Here is an 18,781-nt window from a genome sequence, read left to right as displayed (position 1 = left end):
GGATTTCTTTTGGAAATCCTACCCGGGAGAACACCTGTACTAGTGCATTCGCTACCGTATCCGCTTGTATGTTGGATAGGGCGACAGCCTCTGGGTACCTGGTAGCGTAGTCCACTACGGTAAGAATGTAGCGCTTACCGGAGGGACTAGGGGTAGCCAGTGGTCCCACTAGGTCAATAGCAACCCGGCTGAAGGGTTCCTCTACAATGGGCATATTTACTAGCTGGGCTTTAGGGTGATCGCCTCGCCTTCCTACTCGTTGACACACATCGCAGGTGTTACAGTAAGTTCTAACGTCAGCGTGCACCCCTGGCCAAAAGAACGTGTGCGTAATGCGGTGTAGGGTACGGGTTACGGCTAGGTGGCCTGCTAAGGGGATGTCGTGGCCTATTTTGAGGATTTCTTGACGGTATTTGTGGGGCACTACCAGCTGTCGCCTACGCTGTCCCCTTTTCTCTGTCCAGCGGTATAGTTTCCCTTTTTCCCATAAGAATGTTTCGTTATCTGCCCCGCCCCCTCCGGTCTCTGCTCGTTCCCGGTACTTTTGTAAGGTCGGGTCAGTCTTAGACTCTGCCTCGAAAGCATCTGGGGTGTCCCAGGGTATGGGGCCTAACCTGTCAGGCAAGGTCGGGGTAGGTCTTACCTGTGTCTCCCGCACTGGTGAGAGCTCTCGCTCTGTCCGGGCTTGGGCCCGTGTAGTCACTGGGTCCGCCTCGTTGTTGCATACTGGAGCATAGGCAGAAGTCATGGGGCCCAAATCGTTGCCCAGTAGTACTTCGGCAGGTAAATTATCCATTAGGCCCACGTTCACAGCCCCCTTTCCCGCTCCCCAATCAAGATGCACTTTAGCTGTTGGAATTTTGTACACATCCCCCCCCGCCACTCTAACGGCCACAGTCTGTCCGGATCGCTTGTGCTCTGGCACCAAATGACTCTGTACCAGCGTGATAGTAGCCCCTGTGTCTCGCAATCCCTCGGTAGATCGCCCCTCGAGCCATACCCTCTGCCGATGGTGCTGGCGGTTATCTGAGGCAGCATATACAGGGTCTGCCTCGTGAAGCGGCCCCACATATCCCTCCATAGGGGCCTCTTGGTTAACACAGAGGGCCCGAGCCGGACGATAGGACCCAGAGGGGTAATTGTAATTCCTGGGTGTCTGGTGCGTATTAAGGGGGCAGCTAGCCATGAAATGCCCTGGTTGCTTGCATCAGTGGCAAGTCGGTCTGTGACGCTCAGAGCTGTTATTGGGTGGTCCTGAGTGTCGGACGGGCCCTGTGGGCACCGGGGCTCGGAATTCAGCACGAGGGGGTGCACGGTAAACCTCTCTGAGTTCGACCCGTGCTGGAGCTCGGTAGTTCATGGGTTTGTGAAGACGGGAGTCATAATGTTCATCGGCCAATTTGGCTGCTTCTTCTAAGGTAGAAGGCCGCCTGTCTCGCAGCCATTCCTTCCCTTGCTGTTCCATGCCATTATAAAAATGTTCTAAGAGAAACAATTGTAAAATTTCCTCCCCAGTCACCGCTTTACTTCCGCTCAGCCAGTGATTTGCCGCTCTCCGCATTCGGTGCGCCCATTCCATATGGGTATCGTTAGGCTTCTTTTCCGTGCCCCGAAACTGTCGGCGATACGTGTCCGGAGTTACAGCGTACCGTCGCAACAGTGTCTCCTTAACTAGCTCATACTGTGTCACTTCCTTAGCACCCAGAGTACGAAAGGCTTCCAGGGCTCGCCCGGATAGTTTCCCAGACAATATCGTGGGCCACTCTCTGTTGGGAATCTGGTGCAGGGCACATTGCCTTTCGAAGTCCGCCAAATATTCATCAATCCCTGTCTCGCTCTCTAGAAAGGGTCGAAATGCCGTATAGGGTATCTTGGGCCTCCCAGCATTTTCGACAGGGATGATTACCTGCGGGGCTACAGCATTGCGGTGTGCGTTCGCTAGGTTGAGTTCGTGGGCTCGAGTCTCTCGTATATCCTCGTCCGCCTCCGCCATCAACTGCTGTACCAATTCCATGGAGGGGTTCGGCCCGTATAATGAGAGCCTTTCCCGAACAATCCTGGTTTTTTCATCACTAATCGTGGTCGGTGTTTCCGCCATTGTGAAGCTCTGATCCAGTTCGTTCAATTCTGCGATCAGCTCTCTCCTCGGCCGGTTGCTGGCGTACCCCCCTCTGCTTTCAAGTAAATCCTTTAGGGTTGTACGCTTCAATTTTTCGTAAGCGCTCTCCATCCGTTCTGTACCTCTCCTAGGAAATCCAGGAAAATCCCGCCGCTGCCGCCAAATGTTACGGTTACCCTTAGTCTCGCTGAGAGATGGACCGCTTAGTAGCCTGGATCCCTATTGCTAAAGAGGGGAGAAGCTGCTTTCCATAGTATTCTATATGAGTCTCGCAAATATAGAATAATCTCCCTTAGCTGTAGTACAGCTAGGATACCCTTCTGCCCACAAAAACGAGTCAACGCTGCGATTGAGGGTCAAACAAGAACTCAGGACTGGGATGCCCAGCCTGCTTTTTATTAAGGTTACATGCACACAGGGCACTCCCAGGGGGAGAGGGGGGGGAAGCACAAAATCCCCCATCACACATTTAGATAGAGAGCACTGTCCTTTGACAGGCCACAATAGGATTACAGTACTTAAGATAACAAGTTTACAAGTTCATCTTATCAATTAGCAGTCTGGCTCCAGAGGTGATTAGACAATGGGATTGGTTATCCCTAAACTTAGAGCTGAGGCTAGCAAAAATGTGTATTTAGGCAATAGTTTCTAAAAGCTGAAAAAAAAGAGTTAACTCTTTATGAAATGATACTTGTTACGGTTTTCTTGGAGCCCTTCTTAGGCGCTGGCTTGCTGGTTCAGGCATTGCTGCTGGGAAATAAGCTCTTCACAACAAAATAACTAATGCTTCTGTAACAATTGTGTTAATTTGTCCAATTACATTTGAGCCCCTGTTGTTTTATTTCAAATCCATTGTGGTGGCATACAGAGCCAGAATTATGTAAATTGTTTCAGTGTTCAATAATTTGCGGACCTAATTGTATATGTGAATTAAAAAATTTAATTCATCTATGTGCATTTAAATTTTGACCGGAATGTCCGTTTAAATTTTTTTTAAGGTATTTGACTGGGAAAGGCTCTAAAGTGTACATATATTTGTATACATATACGTGTATAGATATGTTTATATGTGTATTTATGCATGTATGTGTGCACATACATATTTACACAGATAAACACATAAATATACACATGTATACACATATATATGTATATAAACATATATACACACATACAAATATTTAGACTACATATAGATTGATAGATAGATAGATAGAATGGAGTCCTTTCCAGTCAAACACCTTGCCATATACCAAATTCCTTTTAAACCCTTCAAAAACTTTTTATTAATATCAAAATACAGATAAAATTACAGTACAATATAAGTTAAAAACTTAATGGATCCATTTTATACATGTGAACAATCATAAAATTGAGGAATACATTGAATACACAATAAAATTCAGTGTGGAAGTTGCAACAAATACCACTTCTTGGTTAGCAACACAATGATACAGATGTTGCCACGTGAGTCCAGAAGATCTAGTACTTGGACATAGTTGCTGTTTTTTAGAGTAGAGGTAAGCCAGTGTAACTGGCCTCAAATTCCTAGTTGTGCCACATAAGGGCCCCTTTTAACTATACTGTGGTGCCCAAACAAAACCTAAGTTGAAGGCTATAAGGTATCAGACAAACCCGTTTTATACAGGCATGCAATTGTATAGCATAGACACACCAGTAGCATGGGATAGTTATAAAGATTGATGTCGCCCTCTAGGTATGGGCCCTATACCCAAGGGCAGGTGTGCTATAGTAATAGAGAAGCAATCCCTAGTGATATACTTAACTTTCATAGTAGGCTACCGCCTACTTTAATTATGGTATGTCTTCAAGATATAAAGATATGTCTATAGCCCATAAACCACCAAACTATAAAAAGGAAATAAAAATGTCTTAGTTTGGACTAGAGAGCAACAGTAATGCATCTATGAAGCAATACAAATGCTTCCAGGTTGTGGAATAATATGGGATCAAGGATAATAATTTATAAGGATACCGCAATATTATTAGTGCTAGTGTCACTACTTATAAACTAAATTGTAAGGTTATATGTACAATTGCAAACTAATTAGAATAATGTAGAAGTAAGATACTTTGACTGCATGCAATATTTAGGACTCTCTAAAAGATTAAAGGGGTAGCCTAGTCAGTTTATATATATCAAACTTTCTATCCAACCTATCTACTAACTGTCCTTTATCCAGAGTTTCAACAAAAACATTTAGAGCGTATGTGTACAGGATGTGTGTTTTATATGGGGGTATAAGTAGTATAGTTCACAACAATAAAATAGCTAAAGTAAGCTTAAACATAGGAGAGTCTATCACAAAACATCCTCTTAAAAATATAGCTATGCGTAGACAACATTAGCAATACAAACCCCTGCTTAAAGGGCCATAATACCCAAATGTTTAAACACTTGAAAGTGATGCAGCATAGCTGTAAAAAGCTGACTAGAAAATATCACCTGAACATCTCTATGTAAAAAAGAAAGATATTTTACCTCAAATGTTCCTCAGTAGCCACATCCCATTGTAAAGGATTTCTAAGCAGCATATTAGTGCCTCGTGCACTCTCATATTATTTCACCAATCAGGTAAAGGAAGCTTACTATGAAATCTCATGAGAGTTAAAGGGACAGTACACTGTAAAATTGTTTTTCCATAAATGTATTTTAAATAACTTGTTATACCAACTGCAGAGTATAAAATATTTGAGAAATTGCATTTTCGGGTTTATTTGTGTATATGAAGTAGCTGGTTTTGTGCTTTGTAACCACAGCCTATTACAATGGGTTGAGCTTCAGGTAATATCAGATGTCATTATGTTATCACTTTTATGTACACAGACTTGCTTCCTTATCTTATATTTGTCTGGAACACCAAAGCTCAATACAAAGGGGGCTAGTTATCAAGCCGTCTACTTTTCTGGCTTCGCCGGCCCAATACGTCCGCCTAAGCTCGCCTACCTTCGCCGCCGCGGACCTTAAAAAATACGCCTAAGTTATCAAATAAAGCTGTCAAAAAGCAGCGGGGCGATGAGCAGCGGACTGTGACAGTTATCACTCATCCGATCTCGCTGCCCTTCGGCTTTTTCCCAGCTTTATTGCTAGCCTGTCACTAAGCACTCACACTAAACTGCACTGTTCTACCCCCTATACCGGCGCCCCCGGAGCCCCCCGCAACTCAATAAAGTTACTAACCCCTAAACCGCCGCTCCTAGACCCTGCCGCAACTCTGATAAATGTATTAACCCCTAAACCGCCGCTCCCGGACACCGCTGCCACCTACATTATACCTAGTAACCCCTATCCTGCCCCCCCTATACCGTCGCCCTCTATTATAAAATTATTAACCCCTATCCTGCTGATCCCGCACCTCTCCGCAACTAAATAAATAGTTTAACCCCTAAACCGCCGCTCCATGAACCCGCCGCAACCTATAATAAATTTATTAACCCCTATCCTGCCCCCCACTACGCCGCCGCCACTGTAATAAAATGATTAACCCCTAAACCTAAGTCTAACCCTAACCATAACGCCCCCCTAACTTAAATATTAATTAAATAAATCTAAATAAATTAACTCTTATTAACTAAATGAATCCTATTTAAAACTAAATACTTACCTTTAAAATAAACCCTAATATAGCTACAATATAAATAATAATTATATTCTAGCTATCTTAGGATTTATTTTTATTTTACAGGTACCTTTCAATTTATTTTAACCATGTACAATAACTATTAAATAGTTATTAACTATTTAATAGCTTACCTAGCTAAAATAAAGAGAAATGTACCTGTGAAATAAATCCTAACCTAAGTTACAATTACACCTAACACTACACTATACTTTAATAAATTATTCCTATTTAAAAATAAATACTTACCTGTAAAATAAACCCTAAGATAGCTACAATGTAATTAATAATTATATTATAGCTATCTTAGGATTTATATTTATTTTACAGGTAACTTTGTATTTATTTTAGCTAGTTAGAATAGTTATTAAATAGTTATTAACTATTTAATAACTACCTAGCTAAAAGAAATACAAAATTACCTGTAAAATAAATCCTAACTTAAGTTACAATTAAACCTAATACTACACTATCATTAAATTAACTAAATAAACTACCTACAAATAACTACAATGAAATACAATTACATAAACTAACTAAAGTACAAAAAATAAAAAAAGCTAAGTTACAAAAAATAAAAAATTAAGTTACAAACATGTTAAAAATATTACAACAATTTTAAGCTACTTACACCTAATCTAAGCCCCCTAATAAAATAACAAACCCCCCCAAAATAAAAAAAATCCCTACCCTATTCTAAATTACATAAATTTCAAAGCTCTTTTACCTTACCAGCCCTTAAAAGGGCCATTTGTGGGGGCATGCCCCAAAAAGTTCAGCTCTTTTGCCTGTAAAATAAAAATACAACCCCCCCCCAACATTAAAACCCACCACCCACATACCCCTAATCTAACCCAAACCCCCCTTACAAAAACCTAACACTAATCCCCTGAAGATCATCCTACCTTGAGTCGTCTTCACTCAGCCGAGCCACCGATGGAACTGAAGAGGACATCCGGAGCGGAAGAAGTTAATCCTCCAAGCGGCGCTGAAGAAATCTTCCATCCGATGAAGTCATCATCCAGGCGGCGCTGAAGAAGTCTTCGATCCGGCCGATGTCATCTTCAAAGAGGCGCTGAAGAGGTCTTCTATCCGGGCGAAGTCATCTTCCAAGCCGGGTCTTGAATCTTCCTTCCGCCGACGCGGAACCACCTTCTTCACCGACGGACTACGACGAATGACGGCTCCTTTAAGGGACGTCATCCAAGATGGTGTCCCCTCAATTCCGATTGGCTGATAGGATTCTATCAGCCAATCGGAATTAAGGTAGGAAAATCTGATTGGCTGATGGAATCAGCCAATCAGATTGAGCTCGCATTCTATTGGCTGTTCCGATCAGCCAATAGAATGCGAGCTCAATCTGATTGGCTGATTGGATCAGCCAATCGGATTGAACTTGAATCTGATTGGCTGATTCCATCAGCCAATCAGATTTTCCTACCTTAATTCCGATTGGCTGATAGAATCCTATCAGCCAATCGGAATTGAGGGGACGCCATCTTGGATGACGTCCCTTAAAGGAGCCGTCATTCGTCGTAGTCCGTCGGTGAAGAAGGTGGTTCCGCGTCGGCGGAAGGAAGATTCAAGACCCGGCTTGGAAGATGACTTCGCCCGGATAGAAGACCTCTTCAGCGCCTCTTTGAAGATGACATCGGCCGGATCGAAGACTTCTTCAGCGCCGCCTGGATGATGACTTCATCGGATGGAAGATTTCTTCAGCGCCGCTTGGAGGATTAACTTCTTCCGCTCCGGATGTCCTCTTCAGTTCCATCGGTGGCTCGGCTGAGTGAAGACGACTCAAGGTAGGATGATCTTCAGGGGATTAGTGTTAGGTTTTTGTAAGGGGGGTTTGGGTTAGATTAGGGGTATGTGGGTGGTGGGTTTTAATGTTGGGGGGGGGGTTGTATTTTTATTTTACAGGCAAAAGAGCTGAACTTTTTGGGGCATGCCCCCACAAATGGCCCTTTTAAGGGCTGGTAAGGTAAAAGAGCTTTGAAATTTATGTAATTTAGAATAGGGTAGGGATTTTTTTTATTTTGGGGGGGTTTGTTATTTTATTAGGGGGCTTAGATTAGGTGTAAGTAGCTTAAAATTGTTGTAATATTTTTAACATGTGTGTAACTTAATTTTTTATTTTTTGTAACTTAGCTTTTTTTATTTTTTGTACTTTAGTTAGTTTATGTAATTGTATTTCATTGTAGTTATTTGTAGGTAGTTTATTTAGTTAATTTAATGATAGTGTAGTATTAGGTTTAATTGTAACTTAAGTTAGGATTTATTTTACAGGTAATTTTGTATTTCTTTTAGCTAGGTAGTTATTAAATAGTTAATAACTATTTAATAACTATTCTAACTAGCTAAAATAAATACAAAGTTACCTGTAAAATAAATATAAATCCTAAGATAGCTATAATATAATTATTAATTACATTGTAGCTATCTTAGGGTTTATTTTACAGGTAAGTATTTATTTTTAAATAGGAATAATTTATTAAAGTATAGTGTAGTGTTAGGTGTAATTGTAACTTAGGTTCGGATTTATTTCACAGGTACATTTCTCTTTATTTTAGCTAGGTAAGCTATTAAATAGTTAATAACTATTTAATAGCTATTGTACATGGTTAAAATAAATTGAAAGGTACCTGTAAAATAAAAATAAATCCTAAAATAGCTAGAATATAATTATTATTTATATTGTAGCTATATTAGGGTTTATTTTAAAGGTAAGTATTTAGTTTTAAATAGGATTCATTTAGTTAATAAGAGTTAATTTATTTAGATTTATTTAATTAATATTTAAGTTAGGGGGCGTTAGGGTTAGGGTTAGGTTTAGGGGTTAATAATTTTATTACAGTGGCGGCGGCGTAGTGGGGGGCAGGATAGGGGTTAATAAATTTATTATAGGTTGCGACGGTGTAGGGGGGGCAGATTAGGGGTTAATAAATGTATTATAGGTGGCGACGGTGTAGGGGGGGCAGGATAGGGGTTAATACATTTAATATAGGTTGCGGCGGGTTCAGGGAGCGGCGGTTTAGGGGTTAATACATTTATTATAGTTGCGGTGGGCTCCGGGAGCGGCGGTTTAGGGGTTAATATGTATAGAGTAGCTTGCGGTGGGCTCCGGGAGCGGCGGTTTAGGGGGTAATAACTTTATTTAGTTGCGGCGGTGTAGGGGGAGTCAGATTAGTGGTGTTTAGACTCGGGGTACATGTTAGGGTGTTAGGTGTAGACAGCTCCCATAGAAATCAATGGGATGTCTGTCAGCAGCGAACTTGTACTTTCGCTATGGTCAGACTCCCATTGATTCCTATGGGATCCGCCGCCTCCAGGCTGGCGCTTTGAAAACCAGGTACGCTGGGCCGTAAAAGTGCCGAGCGTACCTGCTAGTTTTTTGATAGCTAGCAAAAGTAGTCAGAATGTGCCGCACTTGTGTGCGGAACATCTGGAGTGACGTAAGAATCGATCTGTGTCGGACTGAGTCCGGCGGATCGAAGCTTACGTCACAAAATTCTACTTTTGCCGGTCTCGAGCCTTTGATAACTAAGGCGTATCAGCCTCGCCACAAATACGCTGCGGAATACGCAGCGTATTTGAGGTTGACGGCTTGATAACTAGGCCCCATTGAAAGAACAATGGAAAATTATCATTTTATTACTTAACTATCATGCCCCCCACTGAGGGTGTAATCTCTTCTGCTGGCTGTGTTTACTTAGGCTTATCAATAGCGTATACGCAAGTATAAAAACTTTCAGTATAGGTTGGGAAACCACAGGCTAAATCAGCTATTTCAAATGCTGAAACATGAGTAAAGGAGCTACTTGCAACCAATGTAATACACTCTAGCAGGTATAAAGGATCATTGGGAATAATTTAAAGGGGAGAAAGTTTTTGGGTGAACTGTCCCTTTAAGTCAAATCTCATGAGATCACAGTAAAAGAGTTCATGACCTCAGCACTGCTGATGCTGATTGGCTGCTGTTCATTTCTTCATTTTTTTTTTTTTTTACCTGCAGCTGGGAGCAGCTGAGTATAACTTTTTACACAGAAATAACTCTGCTGAGCTGAGGAGATTGTGAGGTAAAATATCTTCCTTTTTAACATAGAGATGCTCAGGTGATATTTTCCTGTCATCTTTTTACAGTTATACTGCATTAGTTTCAAGTGATTTAGCATATGAATATTATGTCCCTTTAAGCTTAAAGGGACATTAAACCCAATTTTTTTCTTTCATGATTCAGATAGAGAATACCATTTTTAACAACTGTTTAATTTACTTCTCTTATCTAATTTGCTTCATTCTCTTGATATGCTTTCCTGAAAAGCATATCTAGATAGGCTCAGTAGCTTCTTATAGGTCGCTGCACATAGATGCCTCATGTGATTGGCTCACCAATGTGCATTGATATTTCTTTAACAAAGGATATCTAAAGATTGCAGCAAATTAGGTAATAGAAGTAAATTGGAATGTTGTTCAAAATTGTATTCTCTATCTGAATCATGACAGACAATTTTTGGGTTTAATGGCCCTTTAAATGTGGATGGATACTGGTAAGGTATTCTGGGACCTATACGGTTATAAAACTAATAAGTTGCATAGCTTCCAATTTACTAATAGCCAGCATTAAGAGCTATGTTACAACTGCAAACTAACTAACAAAAAACATCAAGGGAGCAGTATTGAAACTCACTATGATAATCTTCCTACGCTATATATTACCAGCTGGAGTGTATGTATAGTTCAAGTAACCCACTGAAAATCCACACATCCCCACATTTAGAGCAATGCAAACAATAAAATTCTCATAAGGGAACCAATTAGATGGATTAAACAATCGTCGCCCTGGGGACCATGCGCTACATGGAATGGCCGCCATGAAAATTGTACAAAAGAACGTAAAACACCACAATGCGAGTATACTTATAGTCTGAAAGTACAGCTGAAAAATAACAAGTAAAAAGCCCCCCATACACAGTCATCATGAATCACATAAGAATCCACCTTGTAGCTATATGTCCTGCTACAAATAAGCAAGAGTTGGGTACATGAGATATCGGGGCTGCTAACACAAATTTACCCAACTCCAGTTCTAAATCCCATCGACACATGAACCGTAACATTCCTTGCCCCATATGCATGTTGTTTCTCCTCCTGACTGTTCATCCCAGTCCGGAGTCTAGCTGCATATCTGGGATACCACGAAGGGCTGGTGCTTAAACTGTAATCACTGAGGTTCTCACAGCATTCCAAGATCAGATCGGTTCCCAACAAGGCTGGGGCACCTGTCAATAGGCCACCTTCGCATTTATATAGTCTCACTCTCATTAGCTGACATCTTGTGCTCTCCCATGAGCGGGCCATATCCCCTTATGTAAGAGGGGCCAAAAAAGAGGAGGTCACTTGTGCCTGGGTTAGTGGTGCAATCCCATCATCTCGCTGCACAGCGTTGGGATTAAAAGGTACTTGTGTGTGAGCCTGGAGCTCCACCTGTTTGACCACTGCAGCGGCGGATATCCCTCCCTTGTGGTCACAGCTGCACCGTATAATAGATCTCAGGCTGTTAAATTGGCTTGTAATTCTGTGATCAAGTTCTCTAGGAGAGCTCTCAGATCGCTGTAGAGATCATATTCCTCAATTTTATGATTGTTCACATGTATACCATGGATCCATGAAGTTTTTAACTTATATTGTACTGTAATTTTATCTGTATATTTATATATCTGTATTGTAGTATGTTACATTTTTAATAATTAAAAATCTTCAACGGGATCTACATATTTCTTTGTATCCATGCCAGCCCTCTATGCTTTTAGCGCTCACTTCCCTACTATAACTTTTTAAAACTTTTTTTAACCTTGACACTTTACTTCAGGTCTCAAGTTGCACTAAATATTATAGCGCTGTTTTGGCTTTAGCTCAAGCACAAACTATAACTTGATATATAAGTATAGGTTACACTAGAACAATGTTGTCTGCGCCAACCCTTCTATGGTAAATGTGCTTTACCATGGAACTGTAATATCTATCTATCTATCTATCTATCTATCTATCTATCTATCTATCTATCTGTCTGTTTGTCTATCTATCAGTCTAACTATCTATCTGTATAAATATATATATATATATATATATATATATATATATATATATATATATATACTGTGTATATATATATATATATATATATATATATATATATATATATATATATATATATATATATATATATATATATATATATAAAACATGGAAAGGGGACTGCACTCCAAAACCGGACCAGAAACACATCCCATAACCTAGCAACATGCCAGCCCTGGGTGCTAAATAGCACTCACAAAAAGCTGTGCCGTCACCGGAGTCATAGGCAGTTAACCCCAGACAGGAGTGGGTGCAAGAACCATGGGGGATTACAAAACAAATACAACACATAAAGGAAACCCAGCACTCACCAGCTAGCTCACAGCTAAGATTTAAAATGGAAAGGTTAGTCACCGCATCTGGCCAAATGGGACAAGCTCAGGCACCACATCAAGGTCCTTTCCAACACCTGAGTCCCTAACACAGCCACACAATGCAGGCTCTCAAAGCCAGACAAACTGGGAACAAGGGATTGGTGCACAGGTATATGTAATCACCCAGCAACATACAAAACACGGAAAGGGGACTGCACTCCAAAACCGGACCAGGTACACATCCCATGACCCAGCAACATGCCAGCCCTGGGTGCTAAATAGCACTCACAAAAAGCTGTGCCGTCACCGGAGTCATAGGCAGTTAACCCCAGGCAGGAGTGGGTGCAAGAACCATGGGGGATTACAAAACAAATATAACACATAAAGGAAACTAGAGAGAGTATTGTGTAGCAGTGTTTAAATACTGATGCAAATCTCAAAATGGGTGTGGTCTTAAATATTTTGTAGCTTTGTACATAATTAAATTGTTACATATATTAAAGGGACATAATACTCATATGCTAAATCACTTGAAACTGATGCAGTATAACTGTAAAAAGCTGACAGGAAAATATCACCTGAGCATCTCTATGTAAAAAAGGAGGATATTTTACCTCACAATCTCCTCAGCTCAGCAGAGTAAGTTCTGTGTAAAAAGTTATACTCAGCTGCTCCCAGCTGCAGGTAAAAAAATAAAAAAAAAATAAGAAATGAACAGCAGCCAATCAGCATCAGCAGTGCTGAGGTCATGAACTTTTACTGTGATCTCATGAGATTTGACTTGACTCTCATGAGATTTCATTGTAAACTTCCTTTACCTGATTGGTGAAATAAGATGAGAGTGCACAATGCTCATCCCTTCAGATGTCCCAGGACAGACACACTAAAATGCTGCTTAGAAATCCTTTACAATGGGAGGTGGCTACTGAGGAAATTTTGAGGTAAAATATCTTTCTTTTTTACATAGAGATGTTCAGGAGATATTTTCTAGTCAGCTTTTTACAGCTATGCTGCATCACTTTCAAGTGTTTAAACATTTGGGTATTATGGCCCTTTAAATGGACATGAAACCCAACATTTTTCTTTCATGATTTAGATAAAACATACAATTGTAAACATTTTTTAAATTTACTTTTAACAATTTTGCTTTATTCTCTTGGTAGTCTTTTGTTGAAGGAGCAGCAATGCACTACTGGGAGCTAGCCGAACATATTGGAAAGCCAATCATAAGAGGTATAAATGTGCAGGCATCAATCAGCAGCTAGCTCCCAACTCCTGGACCAATCTAGATATGCTTTTCAACAAAGGATATTAAGAAAATGAAACAAATTAGATAAAAGAAGCAAATTGAAAAGTTGTTTAAAAATGCATGCTCTATCTAACTCATGAAATAATTTTTTGGGGTTTCATGTCCCTTTAATTATTAGAAGGCCAAGCTTAGTTTCTGTAATGCTTCTGTTAATTTCCAGAAATCTTTAGATATTGTACTACATTTGGAGGGATTGCACAATCCATCAGATAAGCAATAAGAAATAAACAGGAAGAACATTGCATTACTTTATACATCATTTTGTATTTCAGGACTTATATTTAATCAATATTAAACAGACCATACTATGACTAAGTGGAAGCCACTAAAATGCAAAGCTAAATACAAGATTTTATAAAATAAAAGGCAAATAACAAATCCAGACTATGTGCACTCACTCAAATAGGATATCACTGCAACCTATGAGCAGGTGTGCGTGAGATCATTAAACAAAATCTCTCTTACTACTTACATAGAATAGGAGAGCTGCACAAGCCAAATAAATGTGTTTTTTTTCCTTTAGCAAGCTGGAGAGCCTAGCAAGCTCAGTTCCCTTTCTTGCATTTCTGGATGTGAAGGAGACAAAAATGTAGTATAATATAGCACTGCATGACAAGTGAGTCACTTCAGATTTTGTCCTTTTAGATTTAATGCATTTAAGTTGCGCACTCTATATTTTGTATTTTAATACATTTAGTGCCAGATTACAAGTGGAGCACTAACTACCGCTTTTGCTAGAGAACTAAAAGCACTAGCGGTAAACCTTATGGCGAGTTGGGTTGTGCTGGTATTTTCGAGTTGAAAGTAAAAACTTATTGCTCCAGTGCTAACCCGACTCGTGCAAAAAGCCCAACTTACAATATCGCTCAGTGATAACCTACTGCTCAGCAATAACCTACTGCCCCATAGAAGTCAATGGAGCAAAAAATAGTGCAAAAAAACCCTACTCTAATAACTTTTAAACCACCACACACTCCACAGCAAAGTAAAGCACTACACTATTAACCCCAACTGCCACCCCTACCGCAAAGTAAAGCACTACACTATTAACCCCTAAACCCCCAGCCTTCCACCATAAAGTAAAGCACTAAACTCTTAGCCCCTAAAATACCAGCCCCCACTGCAAAATAACCCATTAATATCTAAACCCCCTAAAATAACCCAAAATAGACTAATCCTACCATTACAAAAAAGTGCAAAAAACCCACCGTACTTGCGCACTAACCCGAATAGCCATAAGACCCCTACTCTAATAACTCCTAAACCGGCACACTCCCCACACCAAAGTAAAGCATTACACTGTTAACCCCTAAACCACCAGTTTCCCACAGCAAAGTAAAGCACTACATTTTTAACCTCTTAAGGACATATGACAGAATTTTTCCGTCATAAAACAATTGAGCAAACTGAAAGCTGTGTCCTTAAAGGGTTAAAAGAAAGCTTTCATTCTATTGGCTGTCCTCACTCCTGTCCCTCTCCTATCTCCTCTCTCTCTCCTCCCCTGTCTCCCCTCCTCTCTCCAAATTATGCATATGTATATTCAGTTTCACTATATATTCACTAGATTTGTAGCACTGGGAAAGATCGCAGCTGAAAAGGGACAGCTAAGTTGGAGGATAGTGCTTTGAATATTACAGTAAACTCCCATGGAACGCCTATATATTCATCATGTCTGCAATTGACTATAGGAGCTGGGGATTGTATTGTAAAATGTTAGAATATGTATGTAAACTGTAAGTGTGATTGAACTCATCTTTTGTATTTTTACTTATTTTAAAATTGCAATAGTGTGTTCTCAATATTCATATCTACATTATAATAAGAATGCACCGTCACAATCGCAATATTCATATTTTACAAACGTGTTGTATATTAATATCTATCTAATCTATCGATAAATAGATAGATTTATGGTATATTAATACAGAACATGTTTGCTACAGTGTGATCACAATATTATAAGTAAGACACGATTGCACAATTGTGATCGTAAAATTGTGAAATATCAATATTGTGATTGTGAATGCACATTCTCAATATAATATAAATATTAATATTGAGAATGCACAATCATATTCTTAGAATAAGTAAAAATACACACCTAAGGACACAACAGAAGATTAGTACAATCACGCTTACAGTTTACATACATATTGAAACATTATACTAGTACAATACATTTACATTAAACAATGTATATACATATATCATATACCCACAATCCCCCTGTTCCTATAGGTGTATTATTTATATATTTAATGTACTATTGTATTGTAAGAACAGGAGTTGAGTTTCTGTTGACACATGTAAATTGTATTGTCATACAGCACTGTGTAAAGGGATAATTTACATTACACCTTCAATGTATGTGGTGATGCTGCTTTGAATAAATCGCCGGTATCACTGAAGCATCGCCACCAAATGAAATGTATGGTAGAATGCCTCTCGCCGATGCTGCCTTTAAACAGTACTGACAGCACTTTTGAATATTTTGCCCACTTTCTTGAAGTCAAGATGGATCCATTTTGAATATCTCATGGCACTTTTAACCATTGGGGCTAGAGAGAGAGAGAGAGTTTTTTTGTTTTATTATGACTTGATAAAGTATTTGAAACATAAAATATGTTAATGGATTCCACAGCCATAGTCTAACAATTTCCAGACCATAGCTCTTATTCATAATGCATTTTTTACTCTTAGGGGCCGATTTATTACAGTGCGGATGGACATGATAAGATGTGGCGTATCATGTCCACCGCACATCCATAAATGCCGACAGCATACGCTGTCGGTATTTATCATTGCACAAGCAGTTCTTGTGAACTGCTTGTGCAATGCCACCCCCTGCAGATTCGTGGCCAATCAGCCGTTAGCAGGCGGTGTCAATCAACCCGATCACATAGGATCGGGTGGATTGATATCCGCAGCCTCAGAGCAGGCAAACAAGTTATGGAGCAGCAGTCTTTAGACTGCTGCTTCATAACTGCTGTTTCCTGCGAGCCTGAAGGCTCGCACGTAAACAGGGACATCAAGCTTCATTCGGAGCATGATAATTCGGCCCCTTAGTGTGAATATAAAATGCCAATAAGGTTATGAATGTAACTCTACTCTTATAGACTGTCTAAACTAACTTAAAATTATTTCATGTGTTAGAAGTTTTGCATGTCTGAAAATTAGGGGGTTATATAGAAAGTCTTCCTCAACCTATAATTATACCTACATGAGTGAATAGAGAAAAATGTAAATTATTATAGATTTCATTTTAAAGCATAAGCACACATGAACCTGATTATAGTGGAAACTCTACACTATTCTAAAATAAATATGCATACAGAGGTTTTATGCAAACATTCAATGGATCAGCCAAATTTAAAACATACTTTCTATGTTAATGTGGAAACATAATCACATAATGTAGTTAGTACCAACTAGGAGTACAAATATGGGGGGGGTGAAGTCATAATTCAAAGGGTACATTATTTTAGAACACGCTCAGTCAACTAATTTGTGTGATTTGTGAACTTCTGCACATTTTTTACACCTACTAGAAACACTGGAAGCATTTTTTTTTCAGTTGCCCACCACAGAACATTCAAAAACCTGTCTATCATTTGGGTGTTTCTATGGTAACAACCTAGTTTTAGCTGGAAGGAACTGGTTCATTGTGCATTAACACCCTGACCTGAAATTCCTATTTCCTAATATAATTTACTGTATAAAACAAACAAATCAGTGCCGAACAAAAAGTCCACATAATCAAAATAATCTAGTTTCTTTAGCTTTTCTCTGCTTGTTTTGTATTCAAACAATACATTTTCAATTTGCGAATATGCTTTAATGTTTTAATAAAAGTTTTGTGAAAAAGCCTGTTTTAAGACCATAATGTGTGTTTAAAAATAAGACGCAATTAAGAATTCCATAAACATAGTAAAGATCTGCTGTTTAATGACTGTTCTCTTTTTTAGATATAAATTATGACAAAAATCTTTTACATTACTTGTATGACAAAAATTGACTGTTTCTATATGCCTTACCAGAGCAATTCATTAAATGGCCATCATATTGATGACATGCTCTAATTCATTAAAACATAACATTTTAACACAAGCGACCTTGCAATTCTATGTTTTTAACCCCCCAACAAATGGGGTTACATACATAGTTAAAGTAATGCTCAGGAGCTACAGAGAACTGCTGGCTCATGCAACTATTGCTGCTGATAAGTAATCGTCATTTTCCTCTCTGAACTAGAAGTTCTTAATGGCTACTGCACAGTATTTTGCATATGTGTTTAATCCCTTTGTAAGAGTTAAAAACAAAGGGATGCCAGTATTAAAATTACATGTTCTAACAAAGTAGAGCATTTCATTTTTCCACTTTAGTGGCCCTTTAAAGTTCTAATATTTGACTATAAATGCATTTGAATTTGTGTTTTCTACTACTTATTTTTTTTTTCCAAGTTAACAAAATATAATGTAGCATAAGTTCTGCTATTATTAGAAAGGCTATCACCTGCAGGAACAAGCTAAAAAAATGTCAGTTAAAAGCAGGGCCGGACTAGGAATAAAAAGCAGCCCTGGAAAAAAGTGCCGGATTGTTGTTATATAGGCACCCTACAACCCAATTGCATCCATTAATCACCCCTTTAAACTGTAGCTTTTCAGCCCAAGCTGCTGCAGCCCACCGGGAAATCTCCTGGTAACCTGGTAGGCCAATCCAACCTTGGTTAAATACAGTAAAACCGCATAATAAAAAAGTGCTTAACATGCAAAAGCAATGCAAGTGCACTATAAATTTCAAAGGAGCAATCATTTTTTACTAACAAATGTAAAAATACTTACATTTCTCTTTCCCTTGTGTATATGTATAAACTGTGAACTTTTGTGCATACTCAGTAGGAGCTGGTGCCTCATAAAGTGTACATATAAAAAGACTGAGCACAATTAGATCATTTAAGTAAATTGGAAGGGCTCTTAAAACTGCATGTTCTGTCTGAATTATGAATTTTTTTAATTTTTTTTTTTTTTTTCTTTTTTCGTTTTGTGTGATGTGTGTATGTCTGGGAGAGATATTAACTGTTAAAAGAAGTAAAGATGAAAAATGACCACAAATATGTCACAAGTTTAGTATGTTTTCTAGACTTTGATACACATATGATAAATCCTGGTTGATTGTCTAATTTCTGTATTATCTTTATTATGTAATTCACCAATGTAAGGGGGATTTCTGACCCTTACCTTGACACGGATTGTTACTGTTCAAA

The sequence above is a fragment of the Bombina bombina genome, chromosome 3 (assembly GCF_027579735.1).
Source record: "Bombina bombina isolate aBomBom1 chromosome 3, aBomBom1.pri, whole genome shotgun sequence".
Classification (NCBI taxonomy): Eukaryota; Metazoa; Chordata; class Amphibia; order Anura; family Bombinatoridae; genus Bombina; species Bombina bombina.
Note: the sequence above shows the minus strand (reverse complement) of the source record.